The following is a 9,164-nucleotide window of genomic DNA, read 5'->3' on the forward strand; positions in this document are numbered from 1 at the left end:
GTTGAACCAACCCGAGGAAGATGATTGGGATTTTTTGGAATTCATGTGTGAAGACTCTAAAGCAGAGGCGGCAGCGGAAAGACGAAGACACAATACTTCTTACAGATCAGTTAAGTCAGTCACGAGTGAATCCGAAAGAATTGATGAGTTGGAACGTGAACTGGCCGGGTACCGAAAGGGTAAAAAGAAAGAGGTTGGTAAAGTTGGAGTGAAATTCCCGGTATGTGAAGAGTGTGGTGAGCTCGGGAATAAGTCAGAAAATTGCCCTGAGTTTTATGATGACGAGGAGGATGAGCCCCAGGAGGTTAATTATGCTTACGGGGATTCTAAGTGCCAAGGGTTTAACTCAAACACTTATCATCCTATCCTGAGGAATCACCCGAATTTTCGATACGGGAACGCGTCTACACAGTTAAACCCGAACTTTCAGGGATCGAACCAGAACAGATTGCAGGGAATTATCGCTAAGGCGGTCAGTAGGGTTCGTATAATCAGAATCGGGGGTATAACAGAGATGGTAACCGGGGTGGAAATTTATCGGGTAATCAGGACCCGCAGAGGGGGTCCTCGGGAAATGCAGATGGGTTGGTGAACTCAAAGTTGGATGTGTTGATGAATGTTATGACAGATCACCAGGCTGAAACGATGAAACAGTTCGAGTTACGAGATAAGTCATCAGAGGCAATGTCAAAGCAAATTGGTCAACTCGCAGCAGATATGGCAAGATTGCAGAAGAATGCGGGTCAACTCTCGAGTGACACTACGGCCAACCCGAACCACTACAGCTCGAGTTCGAAAAAGCACGTTAACCAGGTAAGTATTTTAAGAAATGGGAAGAAGTATGATAATAAGGTTGGGGTTCCACCACCATTGGTTGAGGGGGTGGTGGAAGAAATTGATGGAAATCTCGTCAGTGATGACGAGCCGTAACCGGTTAAATTAAATGAATCTAACAAAAGTGAAACTAATATTAATAAACCGGTTTCGAGAGATGATACCAACAACCCTAAGGACAAGGAGAAGGTGAAAACCGTCCCCTATCCTGAGTTTTGTTGGCGCCATCTAAGGCGAAGATGGGATAAAAAAGAAGCCCGTAACAAGAAGAGATTTGGGAAACGTTTAAACAAGTGAAAATTAATATACCCCTTTTAGATGCCATAAAACAGATTCCCGTCTATGCAAAGTATTTGAAAGAGTTGTGCACACATAAAAGGACTCATAAGATTCCTAAACAGATCGATTTCACTGATAACGTGAGTGCAATTCTTTCGGGTGCGCTTCAACCCAAGCTACAAGATCCGGGAACGCCCATTATACCCATTCAAGTGGGTGATTTTAAAATGATTCAGGCGCTTCTAGATCTTGGAGCTAGCATCAGTATTCTCCCGGAAAGTCTATACGATCAGTATGACTTCGGTCCGCTTCGGGCATCCGCTACCACAGTTGTCTTAGCTGATCAGACACCGAAACTTCCTCGGGGGATAGTGACTGACGTTATCGTCAAGGTGGAAGATTTTTACTTTCCAGTTGACTTTTTGGTCCTCGATTATCTTTCGGGTGAAAGGACCAAACAACCCACGGTTATCCTCGGTAGACCATTTTTGGCCACCGCAAATGCCAACATTAATTGTAGAAATGGTACTGTTGACATGGTATTCGGTAACCGTAAGTTGAGGATTAATGTTTTCACACATGGAAATAATTCTCCGATCGATGACGAGTGCTTTATGCTGATGTCATTGACGAGTGCATCCCGCTATACGACTCTGTCGTTAGCACGGATGGCGCAACAGAGACGTGTTTTCTGTTTAACAGGTTACAAGTGGAAACAGACGAGTTGCTGGAAGAGGAGGAGAGACAGGTGGAAATTGCAGCTTAGTGAGGAGACCATCCACCATGGTCAGTTCAGGTGGAACCACTTCCCGAGAAAATCGATACCGGGAAAGTGGAACTGAAAGAGCTTCCAAAGCATTTGAAATATGCTTTCCTTGGTAAGAATGAAACTTTGCATGTTATTATAGCTTCTAATTTATCTGTTGAACAGGAAAATGGTTTAAACAAGGAAGCAATTGGTTGAACAATAGTGGATTTGAAGGGAATCATCCCTTCAATTGTAATGCATAAGATATTAACAAATCCAGATGTCAGACCCGCACATGATGCTCAGCAGAGGTTGAATCAGAACATGCGGGAAGTGGTGAAGAAAGAATTGCTGAAATGTTTGGATGCTAGGATTATTTTTGCTATCTTAGACAACACGTGGGTAAGCCCGACACAGACAGTACCAAAAAAGCGGGCATTCAGGTCGTCAAGGACGACACATGTAACGAGGTCACCACCCGGCCGGTAACCGAGGTCACCACCCGGTCGGTAACCTGGTGGCGCATTTGTATTGAATGTCGAATACTGAGTGCGACAACATCAAAATATCACTTTCCGCTTCCGTTTATCGATCAAATTATCGAAAAGTCATCTGGTCAAAAAATTTATTGCTTTTTAAACGGGTATTCCGGGTATAACCAGATAGCTATTCATCTTGAGGATCAGGAGCAAACTACGTTTACGTGCCCGTATGACACATTCGCGTTTAGGCGAATGCCATTCGGGCTATGTAACGCCCCCGCCACCTTTCAAAGGTGCATGATGAGTATTTTTTCTGATATGGTGGGGGAGTCTTCAGAAATTTTCATGGATTACTTTTCGATTTTCGGCACATCTTTCGTGGCATGTTTAAATCAACTCGAAAGAGTTTTGAAAAGATGTGTTGAAACGAACTTGGTTCTTAGTTGGGAGAAGAGCCATTTTATGGTCCAAGAGGGGATTGTTTTGGGCCATGTTGTGTCGAGTCGTGGGATTGTGGTGGACTGAGCTAAGGTTCAAGCTATTTCCACCTTGCCTCATCCCACAAATGTTAAAGGCATTAGATCATTTTTGGGGCATGTCAGGTTTTATAGACAAGATTCATTAAGGGTTTTAGTGATATTACCAAACCCTTATGTAATTTATTGCTTAAGGATGCCTCGCTTGACTTTAATGATGAATGTGTTAAAGCCTTTGACATTTTGAAGTTGAAATTAGTTGAAGCCCCGATCTTGCAATCACCCGATTGGAATTTACCGTTTGAAATAATGTGTGATGCAAGTGATTATGCGGTCGGGGCTGTTTTGGGTCAACGGGTTGACAAGAAACCCGTTGCCATATACTATGCGAGTAAAACTCTCTCAGATGCTCAATTGAATTACATAATAACCGAGAAAGAGTTACTAGCACTAGTATATGCTTTAGATAAATTCGGTTCTTATAGTTGGGGAAGTAAAGTAATCATTTATTCTGACCACTCTGCAGTTAGGTACCATATGGACAAAAAGGATGCAAAACCGAGGCTCAAAAGATGGGTTTTGCTACTGCAGGAATTCGATCTTGAGATTCAGGACAAGAAAGGAAGTGAAAATGTTGTTGCATATCACTTGTCCCGAATTATGGTGGAAGATGGAGACAAGGATGGGCCCATTAACGAGTCTTTCCCGGATGAACACATTTTGGCAGTCTCACAAAATCCCTGGTTTGCTCATATTGTTAATTTTAAAGTTTCAGGTGACATACCAGAGCATTGGCCAAGGAGAAAGAAGAAACATTTGATGTCATAAGCCAAACAGTACATTTGGGATTACCCAAACCTATTCAAGATTGGTGCAGATCATATGATCAGACAATGCATACCCAAAGAGGATGTCAGATCGGTGTTGGAACACGCGCATTCATCTGCATGTGGGGGTCACATTAGTGGCCAGAAAACTGCTAGAAAAGTCCTTACGAGTGGCTTCTTTTGGCCATCATTGTTTAAGGATGCTCATGAGTTTGCGACACAATGTTTAAAGTGCCAACAACTCGGGAGCATTTCTAAGAGGGATGAGATGCCCCTGAACCCGATCCTAGTAGTTGACATTTTTGATGTCTGGAGGATCGATTTCATGGGCCCATTCCCGAATTCAAGTGGTAATTTATACATCTTAGTGGCCGGTGACTATGTGTCTAAATGAGTTGAGGCGATAGCCACTAGGACGAATGATCACATAGTCGTTTTGCAATTTTGTGTAAAGTAACATATTTTCTAGATTTGGAGTTCCCCGAACCATCATAAGTGATGGGGAATCTCATTTCAAAAACTTTAAATTTGGAAAATTGCTTAAACGATATGGTGTTGATCATAGGATTGCAACTTCTTACCATCCATAAACGAGTGGACAAGTTGAGGTTTTCAATAAGCAAATCAAACAGATTTTACAGAAAACTGTTTGGACAGACTGAAAGGATTGGTCAACCAAGTTGACCGATGCTCTATGGGCCTACCGAATCGCGTATAAAACGCCAATTGGAACCACTCCATATAGACTTGTGTATGGAAAAGATTGTCATTTACCGGTAGAGATTGCACAAAGAGCATATTGGGCTACTAAACAAGTTAACATGGATTATGATGATGCAGGTAAGGCAAGGAAGTTAGCTTTGTGTGAAATTGAAGAGTTGAGGGACGAGGCATACAATTGTGCATCCGCTTACAAGGAAAAGATGAAGAAAGTTCATGACGCTAATATCCGGTTGAAGAATTTTGAAGTTGGCCAAAATGTTTGGTTATACAATACGAGGATGAAGCTCTTCCCGGGTAAGTTAAAAAGTAAGTGGACGAGCCCATATTCAGTTGTGAGAGTTGGAAACCATGGTCAATATGAAATTGAGGATTTTGATGACCATGTGAGGCAAGTGGTGAATGGCTATAGGTTGAAGCCATACTTGGAAATGAAGGATATTGATGTGCTAAAAGTAGTCAAATAATTATTAACTAAAATTACGCAAAATTAGACACCAAGTAATACTCTAGACTCTTAAAGTTAACTTAAACTACTAACCGGCAAGTGTACCGGTCGACTCTAGTACAACTAAGTAAGTCCGGATATCGAACCCACGAGACACTATAAATTACGAAACTAGCTAATTAGATTCGACTAAAGAAAGGACTATTAATAATAATGTTTGAGGGAGTTTTAAACTAAATACTAATAAACTATTAAGTAAACCCTAATTTAATTAAATAATAAACTATCATGATTACTTAAACCTAATAATTATTCTAATAATAAACTTAAAACCCAAATTGAATAAAATATTAAGAAACTATTAAAAACATTTAGATTAATTCAGATGATAAAGATAACCACCTAGGCTAGAATCCCCTAAGTTACGGCAATCAATTAAATGAGAAACTTAAGTTATGGAACTAGGATCGTAAAATAAACCCTCGACAGAAAACCCGAACAGGACCCTTGATCTTCAAGAAGACACCTATGGATTTCTAACTAATTTTAAGACACACCAGTTTTATGAATTAAACTTCCTTACGCTTATTTAATAATTTATGTCTAAGTATCTTTATGACGAAATCCTACCTTAGAGCGCGAAAATCAAAGATAGCAAAGTAGAGTTAATTGACCTAATAAACTAAGTTGACGATCAAACCTAGACGGACTCCTTACGAAGAACTAAATCTAGCAATCCTGACCAACAAAGATCTATCAATAACCTATCATCTTACAGCTTTCTAGGCTAACAGCTCACTTTTATCTATTTAATTAGTTTTATTGTTTCTATGATCTAAATGCATATCAACCATAAAATAGTCAAGAAGACACAATAAATGACTTAACAAAACCCTATCCTATGAAACAATCACCAAGGGCAAAGTGAAACAATAATTCCAAGTAAATAAAACCAAGCAATCATACGCATCAATTCATTTAAACTCAACAGTTTACTTAAAACATAAAATCCATAACGAAACAATTCCTAATTAAAATTATACCGAACAAAGGTTCATCACGACCTAGATAGTTTATGAAGTTTAGCCTAGCATCGTATAATCTAAATCAAACAAAACAATTAAAACCGAACACATGGTGAAAATATAAAGAACGGGAAATCAGAGATGATAAAACCCGTAATCTTCAATCATGAACGTATAACTCTTTACCGGTTGTTCTCGTGCCTTCCAAACCTCCACGCAACTCGAATAATAGCTCTCTAAAACTCCAACTTCGTCTGGGGGCAGCTGGTTATGTTCAGGTTAAAGTTTGGGATGTTTAAATACTGAAAACAGGGCCAACAGTTAACAAAAACGAACTAAAAATAACTTCAGCATCCCCTAGGCGCCGCGCGACCCTAGAGGGCTTTCAGACCGCACCGCGCAGTGTGTGGGAGTATGGAGGCCTGTCAGACCGGCCTGGTCTGACAGGTTCTCCGTCCGGTTCCTACCTGACGCGTTCCGGATACTCGTGTTGGCTCTTTTTCACTCGTTTTTCGCCCTTTTCGATCACGATCAACTTCCGGAACCTACGAGACATGAAAGTGTTAGTAGTATACAAATCTTGACTAAAAACGAACAGAAACTATTAATATTAAATAAAATACACACAGGAAACATAAATATTTAGCATTATATCATATATTCACGAGATGGACATGGAATCAATGAGTTTCATTGTGAATTCACCGATTTATGAATACAATTGAGAGTTCGAAGCACTGTCGAGCTGTAGACAAGAAATTCAGCGCTTACGGTGTCACACCCCAACCTACCGCGGAAATGCCGGGGCGTGGACTGATTGTCAAAGCTCGCAAGGTTACTATCATGCAAATATTAAAATTCAAATATCTATTTATTTAATTCAAATAACACCATTATTCATTACAAAAAGAAATTCAAAGTAAACAAAACATCAAACAATTCAAATGAAAATTCATAGTCTCAAAATAAACTCTTCTAGCATAAGTCCTTAAAACAATTCTTCTAAGTCCACACTTCACATCAAATGGTGACCTGCATATGTGTCGAAAATAATATAGTTTGTCAACACGAGGTTGAGTGAGCAACACACCAGTTCAGTTATACATATATAATAAAATACGTAGCGGCAACGAGTCATATGAGATTAACAAATCAACCAACGAGCAAATAAAATGAGATGTCGAAAAGCACAAGGCTATATCGACTAGCGTATGATCATACTATTTTCTGAGATTATGCTGTACCTCTCCGAATGCGGTTCACGTTAAGCACATAAACATATAACACGTATGGCATAAGATTAGTTAACAAATAAGACAACAATTGCAGTTTTGCGTATAGATAAAGTGTGAAAATATACTAAGTTACGCATTTGTCCCCAAAAGTGATAAAACGAGTAAAAAGGGGGAATGTGGTACTCACCTCAAAGATGTATGAGGATGATTAAGATGACGAGAATGAGGAAAAAGGTTCACACGCGAACGTTAACGCCTAAGAGAATGAAAGATGTGTTTAAAAATAAGGATCTTAATTACGACGCTTGTTAAACAATAACCAATTAACATATTATTGTATTTATTTGGGGATTTATCATTTAATCTATTATTTTAATTTATGAAAAAATATACTTAATAAAAATGTAATTTGTAGTTTTCTTTTTTTATAAATATTAGTTAATTTCTTTATATACGTTAAACATTATTATTTAATTTAGGATATACTTTATATATTTGTATGTTTATATATAAATATGTATAATTATAATTTTGTGTAATTACATGAGTGAAACGAAAGTTGAACGAGTATAAAGTGTCGGTTTTTAGAGAAACAACTTTGTTTAATCAATATTATTATTATTATTAATATGGATTATTTATTAAAAAGTATAAAAACATTGATTTTCCAAAAAAAAAAACGGGGTGTGGGAGGGTCTAACCCGCGACATCCACCCTTAATATCCATGAGCTACCAGCAGGCCAACCATGGCGATGTGCATCTTAACCCAAATTCAAAACTTAATAAACACAAACTGTTTATCCCCAAATTAATTAAACAAACCCTAATCTCGATTTGATCCAAAACGTTACAATTGATCAAAACAAGTTTAGGGGTTTTGTTCCTTATGAAATCGCGATATAAACCATACCTTTAATTACGTTATACGAAGAACAGAAGAGGGGTAATGAATTCAAAACAGGGTCGGCACTACAGGGTGATGAACGAGCAATTAACGAGTGAAATGGTTCAATTAAATAAGGGGGGTATTGTCGGTCACCTTACAATGAAGGTATCTATGAATTTAATTCCAATAATACCAACATTTATGTGGTCATGGCTGTCAATGAGTGTCGGTTAGGTCTAAAAAGGAAAAACGAGTCAGCAGCGAGTAATTAACTTAATTGCACTGTCGGTGAGGCCGCGAATCATGCACCGATTTGATTTCCTTAATCAAAAGTTGATTACAAGCGAATATGGACAGTTAATTAGGTGGTTGTTTGATTCGGGTACAAGAAAACCCGTTTAAACAATGATATGGGTAAATGGGTTAACCAGATAATGGAAATGGGTTATGAGTATAAGGTTGCAACTAGGTCCTTGGAGTTTGAAGTTGGGTATACGTACGAGCCAAATATAAAATAATTAAGTAATAATGAATACACTCGATAAATGCGGCAATTTTTATTAATTATAAAGCCCGGACCCGTAAGTGGGTCAGGTAACAGTTACAAATGAAAAAGTGGAAAACCTGAATTGTTATAGTATCCCCTACTTTTGGGAATTTCGTCCCGAAAATAGAGAATCAGCAACGAAAAAATGAGGATACTTGAGTTTCATCTGGTTCTCATGCTCCCACGTAAACTCGGCGCCTTGCTTAGAATTCCAACAAACTTTAACCAAAGGAATGCAGCTTCGTTTAGTAACTTTAACCATATGATCCATAATCTCAACGTGTTGCTCAACGAAATGCATAGTCTCATCGATACTAACTTCATCGAGAGGGATGTGGAGATTACCCTTGGCCAGACACTTCTTGAGGTTAGAAACATGAAACACCGGGTGAATATAAGAGAGTTCAACAGGAAGTTTGAGACGATACGCAACAGGACCAACTCTATAAATAATCTCAAAAGGACCAACGAAACGTGGAGCTAGTTTTCCCTTCTTTCCAAAACGAACAACTCCCTTCCAGGGGGAAGTTTTGAGTAAAACAAAATCACCAACACTGAACTCTATGGGTTTGCGTCTCTTATTAGCATAACTCTTCTGACGACTACGAGCAGCAAGGAGATTTTGACGGATTTGAGCAATACGATCAGTCATTTCT

Source organism: Bidens hawaiensis, unplaced genomic scaffold, assembly GCF_021521415.1.
Source record: "Bidens hawaiensis isolate Kalapana, Puna unplaced genomic scaffold, B.hawaiensis_p1.1 tig00017255_1, whole genome shotgun sequence".
NCBI classification, from domain to species: domain Eukaryota; kingdom Viridiplantae; phylum Streptophyta; class Magnoliopsida; order Asterales; family Asteraceae; genus Bidens; species Bidens hawaiensis.